This window comes from Arachis ipaensis, chromosome B10 (genome assembly GCF_000816755.2).
Source record: "Arachis ipaensis cultivar K30076 chromosome B10, Araip1.1, whole genome shotgun sequence".
Lineage (NCBI taxonomy): Eukaryota > Viridiplantae > Streptophyta > Magnoliopsida > Fabales > Fabaceae > Arachis > Arachis ipaensis.
Genome location: NC_029794.2, coordinates 30,406,316 through 30,433,441, shown reverse-complemented (window position 1 = coordinate 30,433,441; position 27,126 = coordinate 30,406,316). Strand labels below are relative to the sequence as shown.

General features: G+C 33.7%; 4 long non-coding RNA genes across 8 annotated transcripts; 3 read left to right on the top strand and 1 right to left on the bottom strand.

The window, feature by feature from the left end:
* Positions 19,938–20,526, top strand: LOC110268083. Its single transcript, XR_002356136.1, has 2 exons — positions 19,938–20,158; positions 20,297–20,526. It is a non-coding gene; the product is annotated as an uncharacterized LOC110268083 (long non-coding RNA).
* LOC110268082 lies at positions 20,175–23,414 on the bottom strand. Its single transcript, XR_002356132.1, has 2 exons — positions 23,276–23,414; positions 20,175–20,593 (listed from the first exon to the last, which is right to left on the bottom strand). It is a non-coding gene; the product is annotated as an uncharacterized LOC110268082 (long non-coding RNA).
* On the top strand, positions 20,845–22,510 carry LOC107621836. 4 transcript variants are annotated; one of them, XR_002356135.1, is made up of 4 exons: positions 20,845–20,884; positions 20,985–21,037; positions 21,152–21,732; positions 22,139–22,510. It is a non-coding gene; the product is annotated as an uncharacterized LOC107621836 (long non-coding RNA). The 4 variants fall into 4 exon arrangements; XR_002356133.1 differs by having other exon boundaries at positions 21,148–21,732; XR_001615958.2 differs by having other exon boundaries at positions 21,138–21,732.
* LOC110268081 lies at positions 22,546–24,058 on the top strand. 2 transcript variants are annotated; one of them, XR_002356130.1, is made up of 4 exons: positions 22,546–22,817; positions 22,920–23,132; positions 23,412–23,562; positions 23,881–24,058. It is a non-coding gene; the product is annotated as an uncharacterized LOC110268081 (long non-coding RNA). The 2 variants fall into 2 exon arrangements; XR_002356131.1 differs by having other exon boundaries at positions 23,040–23,132; positions 23,881–24,056.

Here is a 27,126-nt window from a genome sequence, read left to right as displayed (position 1 = left end):
ATTCATTCGCACTTCAACCTGAATATGATGAACGTGACAATCATCATCATTCCCTATGAACGCGTGCCTGACAACCACTTCCGTTCTACCTTAGATTGAATGAGTATCTCTTGGATCTCTTAATCAGAATCTTTGTGGTATAAGCTAGATTGATGGCGGCATTCATGAGAGTCCAGAAAGTCTAAACCTTGTCTGTGGTATTCCGAGTAGGACTCTGGGATTGAATGACTGTGACGAACTTCAAACTCGCGATTGCTGGGCGTAGTGACAGACGCAAAAGGAGGATGAATCCTATTCCAGTATGATCGAGAACCTCAGATGATTAGCCGTGCTGTGACAGAGCATTTGGACCATTTTCACAAGAGGATGGGATGCAGCCATTGACAAGGGTGATGCCTCCAGACGATTAGCCATGCAGTGACAGCGCATCGGACCATTTTCCAGAGAGGATCAAAAGTAGCCATTGCCAATGGTGATGTCCTTACATAAAGTCAGCCATGGAAAGGAGTAAGATTGGTTGGATGAAGACAGCAGGAAAGCAGAGGTTCAGAGGAACGAATGCATCTCTATACGCTTATCTGAAATTCTAACCAATGAATTACATAAGTATTTCTATCCTTATTTTCTATTTATTATTAATATTTGAAAACTCCATAACTATTTGATATCCGTCTGACTGAGATTTACAAGGTGACCATAGCTTGCTTCAAGCCGACAATCTCCGTGGGATCGACCCTTACTCACGTAAGGTTTATTACTTGGACGACCCAGTGCACTTGCTGGTTAGTTGTATCGAAGTTGTGAATGAAAAACGATTTATTAAGACGTGCGTACAGAGTTTCTGGCGCCGTTGCCTGAGATCACAATTTCGTGCACCACATTCATTGCATTTTAACTTTGTTGTTTATTCCCCTTTTCTTTTTTATATTTGTTGTTTTAACATTGGTGTTAAATTTTCTTACTCATCTGTCGAATATTTTTTCCATTGTTTTGGTGCTTAGTGACTTGTTTTATATTGTTGGGTGATATTATTTATAAGTCAATGCTAATCTTTTATGACACTTGTATTCCTTTCGCATTGATATGAACTTATATTGTCTTTAATGTCCCACTCTCTCTCCCTCATTGTTGCAATTCTTGCATTATTGATATGCCCTTCGCCTATATTATTTTTTCACTTGCATGTTGTAGCTACCATGTAGTTGAGAACCTCATTATTATTTGGCATTAGCCCACCCATATTTTATTTGTTTGCATATATTTGTTTGTGGGTTATTCTTCTTCCTTTTTCTCTTCTTTCAGGATGGCCACCAAGAAGGGAAATGGAAAAATTCTAAATAGGGTGACAAACAAGTTCCGCCGCACAATCTTTGAAGAAAGCGCAACAGTTGTAGCAACCCATCCACTTGCACATCTTTGCATGCACCAAGGACGGTGCGATCTTTAAGCGTGGGGAGGTCAATACCGACTTCCGTGGGTAACAATTCCTTTTCCCAACACTAATGTTTAATTTTCTTTGTTAGATTAGTTGCTGCATTGCATGATAGATTCCATGTGTAGTTAGTTGCTTGCATTTAAGTACTACTTGGTTGAAGTAATAATTTCCTTTCCAAGAAATTATTTTAGTATATTTCACTAATTTGAATTAAAATTTTTGTGTTGAACTTGCTTGAAGAACTTTATTTTAGAACATGGTTTAGAGCTCAAACACACAAAACCAGTGAGATTATGAACCTATTTGATTGGTTGCATCTTATCAACCAATGTTTTATTATGGTATGTGTTATTCTCTCTAAAATTGTGATCTTTTTCTTGCTTGATTCTATATTTCCATTGTTTGATGTATGCATGCACTTACGTGATTGAGGCCTTTGTTTCACTATAGCTCTCATACCCATATGGCCTTATCCTTTCATTATCCTTTGCAAACCAATGTTGAGCCTATTTTACCCTATTTGTTCTTTATTTTAGCACATCATTAACTCTAAGCAAAAAATAATTAATGACCTTAATTTGAATCCTTGGTTAGCTTAGACTAGTAAGAGTGCTCATGATTTAAGTGTGGAAAAATTGGGTTTGGAAACATTTAGTTTGGGAATTGGGTGTTGTATATTCTTGTAAAAATGTGAAAAAGATAGTTGAGCACATATTATTACATTCAATACCTTAATCATGTGCATTGAGAAAAATAAAAAAAAAAGAAAAAAGAAAAAAATAATAAATAAATAAATAAAAAGAAGAAAAAATAAAAAAGAAAAGAGAGAAAAAGAAAACAATAAAAAGGGGACAAAATACCCTGAAGTAAGTGGTGATAGCAATGCATATGAGTTGTATTCAAATTTAAGATGCATGAATATGTGGAAAACATAGTTAATGGGTGGTTAGATTTTATATTCTGATTACATGGATTGTCTTAAGTTAGGTGGGAAGTTTAGGTTAATCAAGGATTCCGATTTTAGTCCACATGACCAAATACAATCCTACCTTTACCCTAACCCCATTACAACCCTTAAAAAGACCTCTTGATATGTGTATTTGTGCATTAAATTTGGTTGATTGGTAGAAGAAGAGCAAGCCTTAGAAAGTAAGATTAGTAGAAAACCGAGAGAATCGACCCTCAAACACTAGAGTGATTAGAATGTATACACTTTCGGTGAAGGTTTGATGCTCGATTCCTTATTCCTGGATTTCACGAGCTTTCTTCTGCAAGTCTATTTGTACTTCATTCGAGATTTGAATTAGTGGAATTCAGTTCATATTTGTTCTTGGGGATTCATCTACTTTTAACCAAGTAGGTAACAGCATTTTGCATTTAGTTGCATTCACATAAATAGGTTGCATTTCATAAATTCTACCATTCCTCTTCACCTCCTTTATAGCTTCTTTTGAGCTTAGAGTGGCCAACTGGCGAAAAAATGCTAAAAAATGGCGAACTGCTGGAAGACTGCTGAAAAGTAATAAAGTGCGAAGAGATGACAAACTATCGAAAGGTGATGAAAAACATATGGTTTCTCCATAAGAATAAGTAAGTAGTGGATGAGCTAATTGGTAAGGTAAGAAAAGCATCAAAGCATTGAAAAAAGAGAAAGGAAAAAAAGGGCACGAAAGAAAAGTATGAAAGTATGGTGATTTCACCAGAAGAAAATCAACTTAGCCTCTTCAAGGAGGATACCATGGCTCTGATACCTGATAAACTACTATTTTATGGTTTATTTTGTATTGAATTGAGTGGATTTTATCACTTATTCTCACACTTATCCATAGAAATTGCATGTTTTTAAGTTTCCTTCCTAATTTCGTGGTATGATTGAAAACATGCTTCTTTGGCCTTAAAATGCTAATTTTTAATCCTCTTTTATTACCATCGATGTCGTGATATGTGCGTTAAGTGATTTCAGATTTTCTAGGGCAGGAATGGCTTAGTGGATGGAAAGGAAGCATGCAAAAGTGGAAGGAACACAAGAAATTGAAGTTTTGAGAAGCTGGCCTTGACGCATACGCATGGATGACGCGTATGCGTGACCAGGAATTCGTTCAGCGATGCGTACACGTGGCTGACGTGTACGCGTGACGAGCATCACGAGCTACAATTAACAGAAAATGCTGGGGGCAATTTCTGGGCTGCTTTTGACCCAGTTTCAGGCCCGAAAATACAGATTAGAGGCTGGCAGTAGAGCAGAATAAAAAAAATTATTCAATCACTTTTCATTCATTCACACTTTAGGTTTTAGATGTAGATTTTTAGAGAGAAAGACTCTCTCCTCTCTCTAGGTTTTAGGGTTTTTAGTCTTATTTCTTCTTAGATTCAGATTTTTTCCTTACTTTAATTTAGTTTTCCTTTAGTCTTATTTGTTCTAGCATCTTACTTCTTTTAGTTTATTTGTTATTGCTTCCGTTTGTTTACTTCATTGTTGATGCACTCTTGCTCCCTTTGATTTAGATTAATGCAATTTATATTTTTATGTTATTGTTCTTTCTTTAATTATTGGTTATTGTTGTCTTGCAATTGGATATCTTAGATTTTATTATCTCTTATTAATTCTCTATACTTTTATTTTGTGCCTTCCAAGTGTTTGATAAAATGCTTGGGTGGATTTTAAATTAGATTTTTATGTTCTTGACTTGGATTAATTAATTAGAGACTCTTGAATTGTCAAAGTTTCTTGTAGAATGGTAATTGAAGATTGCCGGTTAGCTTGAACTTCACCAAATCTAGTCTCTCACTATGAGTTGACTAGGACTTGTGAACTTAAGTCGATTGTATGCACTTGACCTTCCTCCATTAGTTAGAGGTTAACTAAGTGAACGCAATTCACATTTACCATCACAATTGACAATGATAATGAGGATAGGACTTCAAATTCTCAATCCTTGCTAGGAGCTTTCTTAGTTATTAGTTTATTTTTCTCACAATCTATATTTTCTTGTTCCTTATTTCAAAAACCCCAAAAATATACTTTTTCATAACCAATAATAAACTACACTTCCCTGCAATTCCTTGAGAGACGACCCGAGGTTTAAATACTTTGGTTAATTTTATTGGCTTTGTATTTGTGACAAACAATCTAAACATTGATTAAGGTTTAATTGTCGGTTTAGAACTATACTTGCAACGCGATATTTTTGTGAAAATCTTTACCGACATTTTTCCTCCGTTAATACCATGTTAGAAAGGGGAGAGGGAGCAATAGAGAAAAGGTTTGTGAGTATTCAAGTTGTGTAGAATGATACAATATAGAAGGGTATTTATAGGTGATGAGAGAATCAAAATAATAAAGACGTAATATCCTATAATAAATATTCAAATATGTTGGATAATGCTAATTGATTTAATTGATCCTAATTATACTCTAACAATTATAATCAATTAATTGATATACATAATATTAAATTGTGTGATACTTAGATATCTAATCAAATCAATTATTTGATATAATTAATCCATTGTAATGAATTGTATTTAATGAGGTAAAAGAAATAAATCAGGAAATACACTCAGAAGCATGCCACGTTAGTTTTATTATTAAGTACAAAAATTCAATTTTTATATAATAGAATATATTATTAATCATGATGTAACTTTTTTACAAATTATAAAAATGATTAGAGAAGTTCTATTTTATATTTTATTATTTTTTTCAAAAAATTTAAGAAAGCAAGAGAGAAAATTTTGAAAATTTTAAATTTTTTGTGCCTCTTGAATTTTTTTATTTATTCTTTGTCTTTTGAGATTTTTTATATTTTGTGATTGAAATTGATTAATAAATATATAATTTAAAAAAAATAAAAAATTACAAAATTAAACTTTTTTAATAATTTTTATAATTTGCAAAAAAAAGTTACATCATAATGAATTAATTAAATTAACAAAATTTAGGTTAGATTAAAAGTTAAAATTAACTATGATAAGTCAATTCATTTCATTTCATTTAATAATAAAAAGACATGTCACAAAAGATAACTTATCCTCTAATTTAGAGAGGGTTTGGTAGAATTCACCTATATTATTATTTATTAAAACACAAAACTAACTTACATATTTTATATAATTAAAAAAGGCACTAAAAATATTTTAAAAAATTAGTTTGTACTTTAATATTAACAAAATATCAAGATATTATGAGTATATAACTAAATAGGTCCTTAAAAATTTGTATCGAACATTTTCGTTTCAAAAAAAAAAATTTATTACATTGAAATCTTCCAAAAATAAGACATATAGGTCCTTGTGTCACACTTTTGAGGACCTATTTGTTTATAAGGTAGGGGCTTATATATCTTACTTTTGTAAAGTTCAGGGACCTCAATATAATAAAAAATTTTTAGATACAAAAATGTTGGATGCAAAATTTTTCAGGATCCTTTTTGGGTATATTATAACAAAAAATGTTAGATGAACAAATTATTTTTGTAATCAAGTTTAACTAAGTTTTTTTTCTTCTTCTAGTGTGTCTCTTTCTTCTTTTTCAACTAGTTTTTATTGTGTCAATAAGCTATTAGACTAATTTAATTGAACATGATTATCAAAATAATTTAGTCATATAACAACACTGTATTATAATTTAACTAAAAAAAATTCTTGATACTTTATAATATCACGTATCCTTATGTCACACAAAAAATTAAAATTTGTTTATTAATATGTCTCATATTGTGTTGTGTTGTATTTCGTAAGTGTATCATGTTTTGTGTACGTTTTAATTTTTATAACTTTTTTCTGGGAATGAAAAGCAAGTGATTTCATTCATCAGGATATAAAGTATCAGCATTGCTAGATTTTGAATATAGGGAAGGACATTTTCCATCTACACTAAGTTCAAATTAGTAAGAATCAATTGTGTAAGTTCGTAAATTATTCTATTATTTTTATTTCTCTTTACATGGCTAAAAGTGATAAATCTAAAATGTCCTAATAAAGTGAAGACATGTAATGAATGATCCACAATAAGTATTTAAAGATATTATAGGAAATATTGTTTCAATTCCTGAAAAATAGAACTATCAATTACTGAATATTTTTTGGTTTTTATTTTTATCTTAGACTAGCTCTGAGTATTATAAATAGGCATTAGTCTATCATGTAGAGTACACATATACACTTGAAATTGACAAAAAAACAAAAAAACATATACACTTGAGATTAATAATAGTTCAGTTTTATATCTTTTATTTTTTTACTGTCAAATTTTTTTAAATTATGGCACAAAAAATTAGACCATACATTCCCTAAAACTGTTAAATTTGTTTTTACCCAATGTAATTTTTTTTCTACCACTAGATATTAGTCTGTACCTATGCTATGTGACAATTGTACTAATGCAAATATGCATAAACTACCATTTTTAGATTCTATTACTCAATACAATCAAACTTTACAATTGATATATTCAGATGTTTGGGGTCGAAGTCCTATGATTTCACACCTTGGTTATAGATATTATGTGATTTTCATTGATGCATATTCTAGATATACATGCTTATTCTTACTAGTTAACAAATCACAAGTTTACAATGCCTTTCTTTAATACAAAGCTTACATTGAAAATTTGACTGACCATACTATTAAATGCTTACAAAATGATAATAGTAAGGAATATGTCTCCAATGTTTTTACCTTTTTTACAGCAAAATGGCATTGAACATAGGTTTGCATGCCCCTATATTCATGAACAGAATGCCAAGGCAGAGCGCAAGCATCATCATCTTACTGAAATGACTTTAGCTATGCTCTCTACTGCAAGAATGTCCCTCACCTTTTGGGATGAGACCGTTTTTTCTGCTACATATATAATTAACAGGTTGTCAACAACAGTTATGGATAACAAGTCTCCTTATGAATTTTTACTTTGTCACAAACTAGATTATAATTTCTTAAAGGTTTTTGGATGCTCTTGTTACCCTCATTTGAGGCCCTATAATCGAAATAAGTCCAATTATAAGTCACATCAATTCTTTTTGGGTTATGCTCAAAATTACAAGGGCTACAAATGTTTGTCTTCCACCGATAAAATTTACATTTCCAGACACGTTTTATTTGATGAGACTATCTTTTCATATGCATCCCTTTTTTCAGCTATTAGTACTACTAACAATAATACTATTCAAGCTACTTCTAAAGTGGAATTTATTCCAAAATCCCTCTCTTTTCAGCAATCCTATTTATCTACTACTAATAAAAATAATCATTACATTATTACTACTACGTATTCTACTACAACTATCTCAGATTCTCTCTCTGATCCAAATCCAGATTCTTTAGATAATTCTATTGCTCAAACAAGTACTTCTCGATCACTACCTACTTCAGGTATTGGAACTGGTTTGCTTCCTATTATGTAAATCCTGTAAAATAAATAAAGAAATAGCTAATAAATTAATTATTACTCAAAGAAATTAGAAAATTAAACTTTTATAATTTAGAGAAATAGAAATATTAAAAATACGAATTTTGACACTAATTTTAAAGATTTTAGCCTAAAATTGGGCTAACGGGTCGAACTAGTTGGAACGGGTCCAAATCGGACCTAAGGCCCAACCTATAAAACACCCATACGAAATTTCTTCCCCATTTCACTCATGGAATGCGCTGAAGAAGAGAGAGCATTGTTTAAAAAACCTAACCTCACCTCCGAAATTCAATCGTCCATAACTTTTAATTCGGAGCTTCGATTGACGAGCCGTTAGTGGCCACGTGTTCGTTTCGAAATTCTCTTCAACTCTATTTGAACGTAGTAGTAAGAAATTTACATTTATCACCCAGTTCTTTTCCTTCTCAATTTTGTGAATTTTGAGTTTAGGTATTGAGAAATTGAATAATTTTGATGGTTTAGGTAAACTCTAGCAGTGAGAGATCATTGTGCTTTGTCCAATTGATCCGTGAGTAAGATAAAAAACTGTTAAACCCTTGTGAATCATTGAATTAGTAAATCATATGATAATTATAGTGATATTGTGTGAATTAGATTGTATCCTTGTTGATTTGGAGTTCAATTGGGTAGTTTGGAACAAAATTCAGGTGATTAAGTTTGAGAAATTGACATTTGAAAGCTTGGAGCTTATGAAAGGAGAGGTTTTTGAGGTGTTCCGAGCTTAGGAAGGAATCGGCCAAGGTATGGTTTTAATTTCTCGTAGTTAATGTTTAATGTCACGTAAAAACATAGGTTAAAAGACCTTAAGATAGGAATGAATTGAATGAATTATTAATGGATTGTGTATATGGTATATGATGTGTGTATAAAGGATGAATGAATTTGTATATGTTGGCGTATGACTTTGATGAGTATAAAATAATGATGATTGTTGATGTATTGAGGGTTGATGTTGGGTTGTAAAATTGAATTGAATGGATTGTTTGAGAGATATGTGATTCGATTTTGTAAACGGTTTGCTATTGGAGTTGGTTGTTTTTAATTTTGGAAAATATTTAATATTATAATTGGTTTTATTTTGAAATAATTTGATACTGGAAATTATTTGAATGACCGAGAGGTGTTTGGTTTGGTGGTTGGGACCCTTGAAAGGTGGCAGAAATTCGAGTTTTAGAGGAGATACTGCCGAAATTTCTATAAAAATCAGAGTTTTGATTTGAAGTGTTATTTTAAAAAGAAAAAGATTATTATATAGCTTGTATATTTGACACTAATTGTTAACTTCCCAGGTTCCCCCATGGGCATGCGTATATATATGGAATGTTATGTTATTAAGCTTGGAGTTTGACTCCATGGAATATTATATTTAAGCTTGGAGTTTGACTCCATTAATATTATTTTTGAGCTTGAGGATGCGCACACAGAGGGACTGTCCAATGGTTAGTTACCAGGACATATCGGGTTGGCTATATAATCGACAGATGAGACTCATCAGCCATAGGACAGGCATACATCATGTGCATTTGTATATTTTACTTGAGTGTGCATTGTTTTAGTTTGCTTAATTGCTTAATTATGCTTATCTGTTACTTGAGAGACCCCTCTTGGCGGAGGTGTGAGAGGGGTTGTTCCACCGGTGATTCGGAGGAGACAGAAAGTGAAGTGTTAGGTTAAAGTTAGATTTAGAATTTGAATACCTTAGATAACTTATTTAATTTCTGGTTTAGTTGGATCTTTAAGCTGAAATCTGAGTGTCGAAATTCTAGGAATGCCATTGGCTTTTTCCGGGACCCTTTATATTAACTATGCGGGCACCTTTGCTATGCTGAGAATCCCTGCTTCTCATTCCATACATATTTCTGTTGTTTTTCAGATGTAAGTCGAGAGGCACCTCGTTGAATGTCTGGAGTTTCTTGTGCAAGAGAAGTTTGTTTTTTTGGGATGCTGTATTTTGTATTTGTGCTATGTATATATGTATATAGATTCTCCTCCGTATATATTTTATGTTTGTACCTCCTAGAGGTTGATTTGAAGAAACAGGTATTTTTTTTCTATAGTTTTAGTTATATTTTGGGTTATATAAATATATATAATTACATACTATGGCTGGCCTTAGCTTCGCAGGTCAAGTCTGGAGCTTGATATCTGTATTTTGAAACTCCGTTATGTATATTATATTTTTAGCTTTATTTTGATCTTACCTATTCGTTTTACGATTATCCATGTAAGTGTAACATGATTTTCTGTTTTTGTTTTTGCTTAGCCTCTTCTTCAAGGCTCCTAGTTACAAAATTCTTTCAACTATATTTATATATCTTTTCTTTTAAAGGTCGTAATACCTCGCCACCTCTGCTTTACGAATTAAGTATAAGGCTCTGTGTTGTAGGGTGTACATTATAGTATCAAAGTAGTTCGTTCCTATAGAGCCTGAGGGATGGACTGATTCTGCTTCTGACCATACTCTGAGTCATGTTTATGTCCTATATATGCTATCTGACTGATAAACATAGGATAAAGTTCACGAGCATGCATTTAGAACTTTGAAGCACTAGACTTAAGATATTGAGACTGATCACCTTGATATCAATTGTTTGGTGTGAATAGGAACTAAATGGCACCTCGTGGACGCAGTCGTGGTTGAATATGGAGAGGTAATGAGGTAACCATAACGGTAGGTAGCTTGATTGACTTCGTAACTGCGATGACGAACGTGGCTGCTGCCGTTTATGCTGCTGGTATTGCGACCAACCGAGTAGTGGATTGGATGAGACAATAAGCTAGAAATGGAAATGAAGGTAATAATGAAATTGATGGGGGAGATAATATTCTGAGTGTAGTGGTACCAATAGAGATAGTGAGTTTTCCGAAGTTAGTTAACACGAACCAAGTAACGGGAGAAAGCTTGAGAAGGATTGTAGTGGCAACGAGTGACCACCGGGAATCCTACACAAAGAAGAAGGGAAAGAAGATCATGCCAAGGAGCCAGAGTTTTGAAAGGAAGGGTTATGTTTCCCTACGTCTTCAGGACCAACACAATGACCAAACGAACGACAACCACCAAAGACCTAGCGAGGAAAAGCAGGTGAGTACTCAGCTGAATAATTTAAAGTGCCCGATATGCAAAAGGTATCATCAAGACAAGTCGTGCAGGGCCGGGCTAAGCGTATGTTAAAGTGCGGGGAACCAAGGCATATGTCTTGGAATTGTCCACATAGGAAAGGCTGGGATGCAGCTAACGTAAATCGGGCGGTTCAATTTGTATATCTTAATGGACCACCCAATTACTCACCCATTAAATCAGACCGTCTGATTTGTTCTTTCTTGCCATCATAATGGCGTAAAATACTCTATTCCCCAATAACACTGTAAAAAATTACTAGTTGAACTATAACTATTTTATTTTTATATCACATACATATGTAGAGTGTAGCGATATAATTCACGTTTATCATATGGTCCGTGTAAAATTACAACAAAAAAAAACATATGATGAACTATTACGTGAGAATAGAATTTAAATAGTTTTGGACTGCATATTTATAACATGCACATATGTTGATATTTATACTTAAAAGCATATTGTAAACACTTAAATATAAAGCAACTATTTTTTATGTATATTCAATTATGTCAAATTTAGATGTTAAGTTGTCACTCTTAATTCAATTCTCATCCTAAAAATCATATAAAATGAAAATTTGAGAAAAGAAATAGTATGTGTATATAAAAAATCAGTTAATAAAAATGTTATTATATATTTTTATACAAATATATGTATTGTTTAATTTATTTTAAATATATATTTTATATTTTAACATATATATGGGTAGTTGATTTAGTATTTAATATTTTGAGTACATCTAACATGGTTATTTTAGAAATGATAAGTATATAAACTACTATTTTTAAGATTGCATATTATTGGACAACCATCATCATTGGTCTAACACAAGAAAAAATCATATGTTAAAATAACTGAACTCTGATACCATATCAAGATAGTGGACATAGAGGCATAAGAGTGAATAAAATCATATTGTGTATTTTCACTATTGATTAATTATTACAACTACAAAATATATACATGTATAATTCTGTATACATGATCATATTTCTACCAAATTTTTGTGAAATTTACAAAAGATTCTTATTCTAATAGAATGATTTTATATCTATGAGTGATTATTTTAAGAATAAAAAATGTGTATGAAAATAAAATGAGAAGAAAGATAGAGATAATTTATTCTATTTGGGAATGTTTATTCTTTTGATCTTATTTGTACTGGACTAATGATGCTGGCTGGTTCAATATGTCCCCACAAACTAAAGAATAATATATATCAAGAATTCCTAACTTGGATAAGTTAATATGAAAAGGTTAAGTAGGAAGTGGCTTGTCAAAGATGTCAGCTAGTTATCCTTAAAAAGGAATGAGGAGCTTCATTACTCTGCCTTGAGCTTTTTGACAAATTAGGTGACAGTTGACTTCCAAATATTTGATATACTTAGTAAAAATTAGATTCACAGCAATATGTAAAGCACTCTAATTGTCAAAGAACAATAGTAGAGGATGGTAAAGTGGTATTGGTAAGAACGCAGTACTCGACTTCAGTGAAAAAACGAGCAATAATAGCCTGTTTCTTAGTTTTTCAAGAAACTAATGATTCTCCTAAAAAAATACTATCTTAGCAAGAACCGATGAGTATTTGGATAATCTGCCTAATTAGGATCATTAAAGCCACAAATCTAAAAATTAGAACTTCTAGGAAAGAAAAGTCCCCTGCGTGAACTACTGTTAAGGTACTGAAGAACCTAACAATAACTTTATAATGGGCTCGAGTTAGTGCAGCCAAAAAATGATTAAGCTACTGAGTAGTATATGTAAAGTCCAAAAAAGTGGTAGTGAGATAGATAATACAACCAATTAAGCAATGATAAATAAAGAATTCCAGGAGAAAACTGTCATCTTAAGAAAGTTTTGTTGATATTCATGGGGACACTAATAAATTGATCATCTAAGAGTCTTGAATTTGAAAAAAATTCTAATCAGTACTTATGCTGTGAAAGTTAAATTTTTTTATTAGAATGAGACACTTCAATTCCTGAAAAATATTTTGAAGGTTTTAATTGCCTTTTGCATTCAGTTCTACTTTTTTCTTCTCTTCTTCATTCCATTCATTGTCTTCTTTAGAAGCCACTTCTTGATCAGTATTTTGCATAATCGAGATGTCTTTATCATTCATAATAATTTTGCATAAAGATCCTCTATGAGTAGTTGCTTTTGTTGAAAAATAGAGGCATATCTTTGGACTACCTTTAAATGAGTTTAAAGGCCACAATATTAGCATTAATATTGGCCATGGATCTCTACTTCAAGCTGTGAAATTAGATGCCTTGAGACCTTACTCCTTATACCAATTGAAGGTTTTAGTTGACTTTGAGAATAGCAATTGAATCAAGGATCTCTTTTGGAAGCTACTACATTAAAGGCTTAGACCTTTATTGCCGTTAATTACATAATAAGAAATGTAGGAGAATTTTTTTGGTTACCCACAGTATCCCCCAACCTGACAGGCTAAGGACTAATCAATTATGGATCGGAGCTCCATTTAAGAGTTTGTCACTGGCCAATGAGTTGCTGCATGTACATGGCAGGATTCGAACCTCCGATACTTGCTTAAGTGAACTAGTGAGCTAACCATTAGACCAACCCAACTTGGTTGCAAGAGATTTTTTTGTTTTGTCTCATCTCGAAATTATACAAAACATATAAAGGAAGAGAAGCTTGCACCACTGTCTATCTTGGTTTAGCCACTTAGTACAATATAATCTACATCCACTCTCCAGTACAACAATATTGAAATTTCTACTATAATTTTAAAAAAATTACAAACACCAATTTTAAATATTACAACCTAGTCCATCTAGAAATTACCTAAGCTTTTCACAAAGCTTCTCAAGTACTAAACTCATCTAACCTAGTTTCACTCTAAGTGCTATCCCAATGTAAAAAGAAAAATCCAACCTGGTTCACCAAACCACTAAATTTTTACACAAGATCAGTTAACCTCTAAAATGCTAACCAATTTAAAAAAGAGGAACTAATCCTAGTTCAAGCAACCAAAAATTTGTCTGCAATAAAGTGTCTTTCTGTTTGTCTTTATTCCCTTATGATTTTGCTAAATGTATAGCCATGATTTAATCATGGTCCTTTATGATGGTACTATGAAATTTCATCATCTTGTTTTCCTTTAACTCCAAGTAGCTTGAACATATTCCTTCTTTTGGTATGATTCTTTAAAACCAATTTGATGAGTTATGTCCAAACTGATTTTTTTAATCCCAATTTTATTGTGTTGATTCTGTTTCTTCTTTTTTTACTAAAGAATTGATTTTATTTGCTAACTTTATTGATATGGGTTGAATTCTATTTTTTTATTTTGGACCTGCAACACTAAACACACATCAAAATACAATAATAATTTGGCTATTAATTCACAATTCAACTAATGTATGTCCTCAATTGTTAATTTTAACTCTAAACTTAACATATTATAAAAGTGTCAAGATTTTTAATTTTATAATGAGAGTTCATGGTCTTTTTTATAGTTGTCATTTCAAAAATTGAATTCTCAGTAATCACAAAATTATTAACATATGCCATCTATGAAATTTATAAAAGATTCATATTTTAATAGAATATGAGTCTCTATTTCTAGAAAAAAAATCATGTGAGTGAAAATAAAATAAAAAGAAATATATAGATGATTTATTCTATTTGGATCTGGTTATCCTTTTTATCTTTCTTGTGTTGGGCCAGTGACGATGGCTGGTTTAATACATATTTTGTGTTAAAAAAAATACTTACTAATCATAAACTAAACAACTAATTATGATTTTGAAAGAACTACTATCCCTAACTTAACTAACATAATTTGTTCATAATTTGTAACACTCTTCTTTTGAAGTTGGCGGATAAATTAAACGAACAATTGCATTTTTCTCATGGTTTGCATAAATCTATAAGTAGGGGTGGGAATAGGCTAGGCAGCCTGCCAGGAGCCTGCAACTTGGCCTGTATTTAGCCTGGTATAGCCTGACTTGGTCTAAAATAATTCCATGTCTAGGCTAATTTAAAATCCTAATTCTGTTAATAGGCCAGACACAGGCTCACTAAATAGCCTAATAAGCCTGTCAGGTGTAACACCCTACCACACAAAACTTTACGCTTAAGTCGTAAAGTTGAGGTGGTGAGGTACTACGACCTCTAAAATAAAATGTATACATAATAATAGTTGAAAAGAATTTATAACGAGGAGTCTGGAAGAAAAGTTTAAACAAAAGTCGCAAAACGAGAAGTGCAACGCTCACGTAAACGGAAACTTGCGTACGAAGAAAAGTAAAGACACACACACACATAGGAACGGAGTGTCAAAAGATACAGGATAGCAAGCTCTTAACTCGACCTGCAGAGCCAAGGTTGCCCGGAAAATATTTACATACATATATACAATCCCAAGTTTCCCAGAATACTCAAAATAAACCCTAATTCTCTATCAAGCCTCTATGAGGTATATATATAGCCTAAAATCAAAATACATCAACCCGACTTTGCTTGCAAAAGAAACTCCAGATGCCTAGCGAGGTGCCTCTCGATCTGTATCTGAAAAAGACAACATATGTATGGAATAAGAACTAGGGATTCTCAGCATGGTAATAGTGCCCACATAAATAATATATAAGATCCCGCGAAAGCCAAAGGCAATCCTAGAACTCCGACACTCAGACTAAAAACTTAGAGTTATACTTTAAACCAAAAACTAGGTGAACTATCTTTGGTACTTAGGTTCTAGTCTAATTTTAACTTAACACCTCAATCTCTCCTTCCTCCAATCCTTCAAACTCTGGTGGAACTATCTTCGTCACACCTTCACCATACGAGGGGTCTCTTAGTTGCACGGACATACAATTCAAGCAAGTACATGACAAGTAAAATACAAATACAGCAAATAAATCAGATAGCAGTTAATTATAATTAAGCAATTAGGAAAACCAATACAAATGCATACTCAAACAAATCATACAAATGCACATGATGCATGCCTGTCCTACTGGCTGTTAGCTCACATGTCGATTATACTGCCAAAACCCGACACATTCCGGTAGCTAACCGGATTCCATTTCTCGTTTGCGCATCTCCAAGAGGCATAACATTGGGGATTAATGCCCTACCACCTTCTCTTGGAGGCATACACCAGGGGGAATGAATCGGGGGATTAGTGCCCTACCACCTTCCCTTAGTGAGGTCGTGCCATACCAATCGGGGGATTAGTGCCCTACCACCTTGTAGACAGAGAGAGAGAATGTGAGGAAAAACGTCAGGGGATTAGTATCCTACCACCTTCCTCACATACCACATAACACAATTACAAGGAATGCGGGGGAATGAATTGAGAGATTAGTGCCCTACCGCCTTTTCCACATCGAACACATCACATTCATAGAAAATATGGGGGAAAAAGATCAAAAGATTAGCGCCCTACTGCCTTCCTCACATCCAACTCATCAATATCATCATTTCTATTAATTATGTCTCATTCATTTTCGCATTTCATCAACCACAAATCATTACTCAAAACCTTTCTTCACCGCCAAGTTAACACTCCCTCAAGGTGCTCCCCTTTCACCAAGATTAAAAATAAGTATTAGGTCCTTAAAGAGTAAAAATAGATGTTTAGAGGTTTAAAATCATGTTTAGATCACAAAAATGCAATGTTTTCGAAAACAGGATCCCGCGTATGCAACTATTGTTCGCGTACACGTGCCACCATGAATAGAGGAGAAATCCCAAGTCGCGTGCCACTCGCTTGCGTACGCAAGACGGGAAAAATCTCTTCTCGCGTACGCGAGACGTCTAAACAGAACAAAATGTCCGCGTCGCGTGCGTGTGTCACGTATGCATGCCCCTCAGGAATGGTAAAAAGCTGTTTAAGTTCTGCAAAAATTATCTTTACACACCAAACTTTCGATGAGCATAACTTTTTCGTTAAAAATCGTTTTTAGTCTATTCTTCAAACGGCGTAAACCTCACGGACCTAATTTTCATTTAAGATAAATTTGGAAAAGTTTGGGGGTCTGGAAGCCGAGTTATGGCCTGCTGAAGTTCGGTCAAAAATCAAGTGTATATAAAGAATTGCCAAACCTCCATTTTACCAAACTTCCTATACCAAATCAACATTTTATACCTCAAATTACCTCTAAAAGCATCTAACACAACTCCATATGCTGTCCATATCTTTCACAACCTACCATACCTCAATTTGGACAACTTTATTCCAACAATTCTCAATTTATATAAACACAATTTACCAATTATCAACATTCACAATTTCACACTCATTATCCTCATCAATCATCATCAAAATTATCATTCATCAACCCATTTCAAGATAACTCAACAATTTCATTAAGTTACTAGCTCTCAACATACATACATGCTTCAACGTATCCTAAGGTCGTCTAGCCTAAGTTTTCACGTTACATTATATATTATGTAACACCCTAATTACCCTAAGCTTTACCTCATGCTATAAAACAAAGGATAACTAAGTGTCATGACAATTCTAAGACTTATACGATAATATATATATATATATAGAAAGGAATAATAATAATAATACGAGAAGCCCGATGAAGAGTTTCATCTCAAAACAGAAACAGAAAAGCGCAAAGCATTTACACGATAACTAGAAGTGTAAAGGCACAAGATACACATAAGACATAATACAATAATAATAAAGATAGATATATAAGTATGATAGTCATAAGAACTCTAGCCGTAGCCCACGAAGTTTAGGCCGACTAATTACAAACAAACGATACAGAATTTTTGAATTAAAACAACATATACAACTTATCTCTCAAAGTCAAGCCTCTACGACAACAAAGATACAAAAAGTGAGAGTATATCTATGACAAAGTAAATCCAAAATACAAAAGGTGATAAAAGATCCTCTGCTCTGTCACCATCTCGCAACTCACCGAGGTGGGTTACGACCTGCATCTGAAAAACAACAATATATGGTATGAGAACCGGAGGTTCTCAGTATGGTAATAGTGTCTAATATATAAAATATAACGTTCTAGGACACCAAAAATAATTTGTGGCTTGTTTTGTTTTTTGTGTTTGGCATTTTTATTTTCGAGCTTAGGCCGCTTAAGTGTACCGAAAAAAATGACCAGGTTCTGTTAACGGGCCGAAGATTATAATGATCCTTTAAAAAGAAAAAATCACGACATAACTATATCTGTGAATAGGCCCTAGTATATACAGGCATTTCGCTAACAACGTCGGCAAATGGATCGGAACAAGGTTTGATGGTTTCGAATCTCCTGTGACCATCCAAAGTAGATCACAAACTTGTTCAGACTTAACGCCTTCATGTGCCAGGCAAGCAACCCCATGCCCTACAAATAGGTGAATCATTGTACTAACACCCGAGCTCAATTTTTTGTTCTCTACTTGTGGTATGTTTGTACCAATCGTTGAGTCTGGTTTACATTCTACATATCCTCATGCACCAACATTGCAAACGTAAGTGGTTATATGCAATAATTTTGTTAATTTGTATGCGGGTGCACCAATAAATGACTTAAGCACTCAATGTTGTCACTAGTGTATCCACGTTGAATAAGGAAATTCGGAAACTCACAGAATGCATATGCCAACATAACGAAGTGACCGCAGAATTGCTGGATGCATTGATTCTTCTGACAAAGATTCAACAGAGAAAGCATGAGCATGATGGGGGTACTGGAGTTAGGTGTGCGTGTCGGAATGACATGCAGTCAAAGCGGTGGCTACGAATGGAGAATGTTTCTAATGACAATGAAGGCACTCGTGATACGACCCCAGTGGATGCTGACGACCCGATGTATGTGCCCATGTTGGATACAAACTTTAGCGTTCATCACATGCCTTCAGATCAAAGAAGTCGAAGACAGCCACCCGCACTTGATGGTCTACCCATCACAAAAGTTAACAACGGAATCCCCCCAACTTGGTCATCCCTAATCCCGTCGCTATCATTTCTACATCAATCCCATGATTCTATAGCAATTTCTGGCTTTGTCACATCATTTGCTTGTGGTAACCCAATACTTTGTACCAGGTTGACGTCACCAGTGAACCTACTCATGAGACTCGATGGGATCATCGTGGGGCTAGGAAATCCCCGATGCTCTCTACTTCCCTCAGAAAGCACTACAATTACCTCGCACTGGTTGGAAGTGACGGAGTAGTGAACGTATCAGAACTGCTACGCATGAATGTGGAGAAGATCCCTAACATTATGTCATTGTTGCCAAATATTGATTATAACATCTTCTTATGCACTCAAAACAAACTAGTTCTGATATTTTGTGGTTGTCTTACAAAATTTGAAGCTAGCATTCGTACCAACCCGACGTATGGATCTTGTAGGGGTAGAGCTTGCAGTGGCAACATACATTTTCAGCAAAGATCTCCCCAAGAGGTAATGACTGTTTGACAAAGATAAAATTTTACAAAGATCTTTGTTGACAGATTTAAGTTGAGAAGGGAATTTATTTTCTTAACCTTAACGTTCCCATAAGAGCAAATTCATTCCCGGTTTTTATTTTTTTACTATTCCTCTACACACGTGGATGGAAGTTATTATTCTTTCACTACTAGAAAACTAGTTATTACAGATGGATATTTCCGATGGATTTTATCCCACGGAAATACAGAGGAAATTTCAGAGGGATTTTTTGTCGGAAAACAAAAAAATGGATTAGCATAAATTACAGACGGAAAAGAGAATCCATCTATAATTCCGTCGGAAAAATTAATTTTTTTCCGTGAAAAATGGTTACAGACGGATATCCGTCTGTAATTAAATAGACAAAACACTGCGTTTTATTAAATTATTACAGACGGAAAATCCGTCTGTAATTTAAATTTTCCGTCGGAAATATTAGATTAACCCTAGCTCAGATCTTACCCTCTCTCGATCCATTCACACTCCACACAAGTTTAGCATGAGCTTCTTCCTCTCTCCATCCACGCTCTCTCCATCGCTCCATCCATGCTCTCCCCATCGCAGGAGCTTCTTTCACCACCGCCGCTCCCCCCATCGCTCCGTCCATGAAGAAGCTCTGTCCACGAAGAAGCTCCATCGCTTACGAGCTCAATTTTTCTACTTTTGTTTGAGCTGTGTTTCAGTCCCATCCATTTAGATCTGCGCTTCTGAATTTCAGATCGCGTTCCGGTAACCTCTATTTCTCTTTTTTTTTTCTGTATTCTCTCTTCAAGTTCTTCATTCACTTGCCCTCACTGCACATTCTTCTCGTCTCACGATCTAATCTCATGGCTCCTAACACTGTTACGGACTTTGTTTTCTTGTCAGATTCAATTTGAGACAATAATCACTTCCGTCATTTCAAAGATTGAACGCAGATATGGTAATCCTTTTGTTTCCTCACAATCCCGCACTTTGATATTTTTTTAGGCTTCTCTATCAGCTACAATTTTGATATGTGCATGTAATTTGAATCTATGATACATTTACATGGGCTTCGTGTTGTGTAATTGTACACACTTGCCTTATAATTGAGATCTATTCATGGTGAGGTTTGTATTTGAATGTTCTTCAAGATTACTATTGGATCTTCTGATTTAGCTTATGATACCCGGTGTTATTTCCCTTTCTCCTCAAATTTAGCTATGATAGGTTGCTGTAAATTCTATTTCGTACAAAATTAGTGATGAATTAGATTATATGCAAGTTACTTGCCATTGAGCGTAGCCAAAATTGTGAGGTTGGGGCAGTGCTGGATTCCTTTGCAAAATGATGCATTTAACTGGGTTGGGGAATACTTCTGTCTTTCTTTCTATTTGCTTGAATTATCTTATACAACTTTGAATTTATGTTCTGAATTTTTTTCACCTATATAGGTTGTACTTGCTGCATCCGTTGTGGGCAAATCTGGTAAAGGTGAGACGTCTTGAATTGATGCTCAGTTAGGTGGTGCCTATATCAATATGGATTAGAAATTGTTGTTGCACTGACAAGGGCTTCTTTCTTTTGGATGCAGTTCTGGTTTCTAGGCAGTTTGTTGATAATGTTGCGCAGATATGTGTACTAGAGGTATATTGTATTCGCATTCTAGTTGTAATTGCTTTGCCTAGTTCAATTTCTGTATCCTTATTTATCTTAAATCTTCTCTCCTTTATTAATTATTTAGTAGTTCTGTGAAGACAGCTTACCTCTCCAAATTTATGTGAAGACAGAAAGTTATGAGAAAACAGCTTACCTCTCCAAATTTTCTGGATATGAATTGTAGCATTTCTCAAGGTGATAAACTCTTTTCTTGTTAAATGTGTATGGATTTGTCTCTTTTCATCATTATCCATATATATATTGCCAACTTCTCTTCGTATCCCTCACTCACTTACTATATCCCTCGCTTCATCAATTCTCTCCCTCATCACTCATCATCATCTCCATGGCTTGTTGCAACTACTTCTTCAACCCTCAACAAATAGATGAATATCCTTTCCCACTTCCCATTCAATTTTCCTTATATGATTATGATTATTACTATTATTCCAGGTAATTTAATTAGATTAAATTGTTACAACACTCTATATATACTTTTTTTTGTGAATTATTTGCCACTGTGCTGCATTTATTTATGTTTAATCTATATTTCAGTGGAAACAGTAACGAATATCCACCACTGGAATGTTGGGCACATGATTTTTCAATACAAGACATGGAGTGTTACCCTTCACTTTCTTTTTATGAAACTCTCTCCATCGAACCAATTTCAACTATTAAAGGTATATATATCATGATGATGACTGATGAGTTTCTTAAAATTTTTATTTACTTATTAGATTCTTATATTACTATAGCTACATATATTATACCTTGTCCTTAAATACATGCAGAATATGACTTTTATGATATTAAGAAAGGGTTTTCTGTCTGGAACGAAGTGGATGCCCGGCTTTGATTGTTCGGAAAAAGTAGTTTCGTCATCATCATTAAGAAAGGCTTTGATTGTTAAATGTGTATGGATTTGTCTCTGTATTTTGCTGACAAATCAGAGGTACCGTTTTGTTTTTTCACAAGTTTCCTTCTTCAAATTGAACTCAAGTTTGGTTTTTTTGAAGCTTTTCATTGGATGTCTTCTTGATGTTTGATAAAATGCCTGAACTAAAAATGAGAGTTTTTTTTTTTCAGGTGAAAACTGATGGAGCAAACTCTAAGGGAAGAAGATGCAGCTAACTGGGTTTACAGGGGTGAAGGAGCTGTTAATCTTGTTCTTGCTTACAATGGATCAAATCCTTCTTTTGTGAGTTATTTTTTCTTCACTAATTGGGGTTTAACTACATGGATTGAATGACACAATTGCATGCCATGATAATAAATGCTTATGTTGGTACGCTTAATAATATACAGATTTACTAATATTTTAATTTGTGGTTCTTTGGAGTAAGGAGCACCATGTAAAAACTAGTGCCTGAGCTTTTGTAGTCTTCTGTAACCGTGTCTTCATTGTCGTGAGTTTTTTGACATTTTCTATCTGTAGTTAGTCTTTTTGAACTATTGTCCATTTTTCCTTTCCTTTCCTTTCCTTATAAATATCCAAGGCTGGGACATGAAAAACTAAAACAAATTGCTTGTTGTGATTCACTATCTAGTAGTTGGGTATCCACAACCACAAAGTAGCTTCACCGTTGCTGAACTATATATATATAGTAACACCATCCCATCCACTTTACACTACCCAATCCTCATTCATCTTTCTTCACTTCACTCAAACTCATACCATAGCCACAACTAATTACTTTCAGAATGGAAAAATCTTCCTTCTTACTTCCATGCTTGATTCTCTTATTCCTCGTAGCCTCTGAAACTGGTATTCTCTTCTCTCTATTTTTTATTTTCCTCTTCATTGTATCTATTATATAATTTTTTCTTTCTTTCTTCTATTCATCCATTTATATTGGTTATTGTTTAGAGTATGGGCAGCACCTCTTAGTCTATGAGTTTCATAGAAATGGATCACTGCATGACTTCCTTAACCCGACTTTCTGAGTTGCCATGAGCTTCAGATAATGTGTATGTCAACTTGTCACAGGATAATTTTGAAAGAGCAAACGGACAGATATTCAATGTGGAAAACCCAGACAATGAAGTATCCGTGAAGGAACTAGTTGAGCTTATGATACAGGTGAGTTTTAACACATGCATTAGTTAGTTTATTCCTGTCTAATGAAATAAAAGCTTTTTCTCATTCTCGAGAAAAAAACCAGCACTGTGGACTCTATATAATATTGATATTTGTAATTTGTCTATAGATTTAAGCATTCTTACCATTCTCCTTTTCCATAGAGCTTGTTCATTAACAGTTAAAATTTTTAGTTTCTAGACTTGTATCTTTTGTTCTTGGCTCTCAAGATGCTTGATTGACTTCTCTAATTAGGGGATCCATTTTCCAAAACCCTTGTAGGTTGCCACAATTGCTTGGTTGGAAGCTGATTCTGTGTGTGGTAGTCACTCTGTTGCAATCCCTTTAGTGCTTGTCTTGCCTTATCTTTTCCGTCTAAACCAATGTCTCCGTCAGTACAAAGATACTGGGGAGAAAACTTGTCTTTTGAATGGTAAGAGCTATTTATTGCCTTAAATCATGCTGTCTTTTTGTTTCCTATTCAGAACCTTTTTTAGTTATCAATTGTTGGTCTAAATTTTGCAGGTTTAGGAAATTGATGTAATACATTATTCTTCTATCTTGGGCTTGTAATATGTTAAGAGTATTGGTTTTAATGTTGGAGTGTTTTATATTGCTTTAGTTAATCATATTCTTTTGTTTGTAATTTAACTGCTAGTTTTCTATGTTCTTTCTTTTATTGATTGAGTTCTTTAATCATTAATGATCAACCCATCATGTTTTCAACTCATCTTTTTGGTTATGGTTTCAGCTTTAAAATATTCAACCGCAGTGCCAGTTATCTTTCTCTCGGCCCTTAAATATCACGTATTCCTTGATAAGTGGACAAACTTTTATAGGCCTCTCTGGCTTCTGTCAAGTGTTGTGAACTCATCGTACTCTTTCTACTGGGATGTGAATAGAGATTGGGACCTAACGTTTGCCTAATATTTGTTTACCATGCATCTCTAAAGCATAGATAGAGACTGGGAAATCTTTAGGAAAATATGAGATGAACTTCTTACATTGTAATTAAGTCTCTGTAATCTCTCAAAGATAGAATGAAAAATAGAACACAAATGAAAAGAAAAAAGAAAGATAAACACCTCAAAGATAAAGGAAGTATATGAAAATTGTGAACAAATTGCAGTACCCTTTTAATGGAGCTACAGAAGCCCAATTGGCGTGCTCTCAATTGCGTTGGAAAGTAGACATCCTGGCCTTTCCACAAATATATAATAGTCCATTCTTTGCCCGAAATTTGATGGCCCAAATTGGCGTCCAAAGCCAACCTAAAACATCTTGGCGTAAAACGCCCAAACTGGCACCAGAATTGGAGTTAAACGCCCAAACTGGCACTCAAGCTGGCGTTTAACTCCAGGAACAGCCTATGCACGAAAAAGCTTCAATGCTCAGCCCAAGCACACACCAAGTGGGCCCCAAAAGTGGATTTCTGCACAATCTGTACTTAGTTACTCATTTTCTGTAAACCCTAGTAACTAGTTTAGTATAAATAGCACTTTTTACTATTGTATTAAGATCTTTATCTAATCTTTATCATCTCTGGACGTTTAGTCCTTAGACTTTACCATTGTTCATGTTTTGGAGGCTGGCCATTTGGCCATGCCTAGACCTTTTTCACTTATGTATTTTCAATGGTGGAGTTTCTACACCCCATAGATTAAGGTGTGGAGCTCTGCTGTTCTTCATGAATTAATGCAATTACTACTGTTTTTCTATTCAATTCACGCCTACTTCTTCTCCAAGATATACTCGCGTACTTAATTTAGTTAAGTCAGAATAAAGGGTGACCTGTGACAATCACCCAATCTTCGTTACTCGCTTAGCCAAGATCCGCGTGCCTGACAACCACAAAGCGGTCTACATGATGTTCAATGTAGTCATTGGACGATAGCTGGAGTATATTCTCTTGGATATCTAATACACAAACCGAGTCTGTGAGATTAGTATCTTCGTGGTATAGGCTAGAATAATTGGCAGCCATTCCTGGGATCCGGAAAGTCTAAACCTTATCTGTGGTATTCCGAGTAGGATCTGGGAGGGGATGACTGTAAGGAGCTTCAAACCTGCGAATGTTGGCGCAAGTGACAGTGTGCAAAAGGATCAATGGATCCTATTCCAACGCTCGCGGGAACCGACAGATGATTAGCCATGCGGTAGCTGTACCTGGTATTTTTCATCCGAGACGAGAAATCCGACAGTTGATTAGCCGTGCAGAAACCGTAGAGGACCATTTTCACTAAGAGGATCTTACAGCTTGCCATGGAAGGAAGTAATGTATGGTTGCAAGAAGGCAATGGGAAAGCAGAGGTTCAGAAGCAACTTTGTATCTCCATACGCTTATCTGAAATTTCCACCAGTGAATTACATAAGTAACTTTATTTTATTTTATGTTTTATTTATCTTTTAATTATCAAAACCTCATAACCATTTGAATCCGCCTGACTGAGATTTACAAGGATGATCATAGCTTGCTTCAAGCCGACAATCTCCATGGGATCGACCCTTACTCACGTAAGGTATTACTTGGACAACCCACTTCACTTGCTGGTTAGTTGCACCGGAGTTGTGAAAAGTGTGAATCACAATTCCGTGCACCATGTTTTTGGCGCTGTTGCCAGGGATTGTTCGAGTTTGAACAACTGACGGTTCATCTTGTTGCTTAAATTGGATAATTTTATTTTATGTTTAAGTTTTTATTATTTTTATTTTCGAAAAAAATATACAAAAAAATTTATTATAATTTTCGAAAAATTCCAAAAAAAAATGTGTTCTTCAAAATTTTTAAGAACGAATTCTAGAGTTTCATAAGATATGTTGAAGCCTGGCTGGCTGTTTAGCCATGTCTAATCTTTTGGACTGAGGCTTCCACTTCTCATTGACATGCTTGTATGTTTTATGCTAAAGCTTGGCTGGCTATTTGGCCATGTCTAATCTTTTGGACCGAAGCTTTAGACTAACATTGCATGATTCCTGGAATTCTTATTAAAAATTTTGTATCTCTTTATTTTCTTTTTCGAAAATAATTTTCAAAAAATTACAAAAAACATTAATAACATCATAAAAACCAAAAATTTTATGTTTCTTGTTTGAGTCTAGTGTCAAATTTTAAGTTTGGTGTCAATTGCATGCTTAAATTTTTCTTTAAATTTTCGAAATATATGCATTGTGTTCCTCATTGATCTTCAAGTTGTTCTTGATGATTTTTCTTATTTGATCTTTAAATTTTCTTGTTTGGTGTCTTTTCTTGTTTTTCATATGCATTTTCGAATTACTAGTGTCTAAAGTTTAAAAATTTTTAAATTTGGTGTCTTGCATGTTTTTCTTTTCTTAAAAATTTTCAAAAATATGTTCTTGATGTTCATCATGATCTTCAAAGTGTTCTTGGTGTTCATCTTGACATTCAAAGTGTTCTTGCATGCATTTTCTATTTTGATCTTAAACTCTTATGTCTTGTGTCATTTGGTTGTTTCTCTCTCTCCTCATTAAAAATTCAAAAATAAAAAATAATATCTTTCCTTTATTTTACTAATAAATTTCGAAATTTTGGTTTGATTTGGTCAAAAAAATTTTAAAATTTTAGTTGTTTCTTGTTAATCAAGTCAAAATTTCAATTTAAAAATTCTATCTTTTTCAAATCTTTTTCAAAAATCAAATCTTTTTCATTTTTCTTCTTAATATTTTTGAAAATTTTAAAATTTGATTTTCAAAATATTTTTTCTTATTTTTATTCCATATTTTCGAAATTATTGCTAACATTTAATGTTTTGAGTCAAAAATTTTCAAGTTGTTACTTGCCTATTAAGAAAGGATCAATCTTTAAATTCTAAAATCATATCTTTTAGTTTCTTGTTAGTCAAGTAATGAACTTTAATTTCAAAAATCAAATCTTTTTAATTTTCTTTTCAAATCTTTTTCAAAATAAATTTCAATCATATCTTTTTCAAAACTTAATTTCAAATCCTTTTCTAACTTCTTATCTTTTCAAAATTGATTC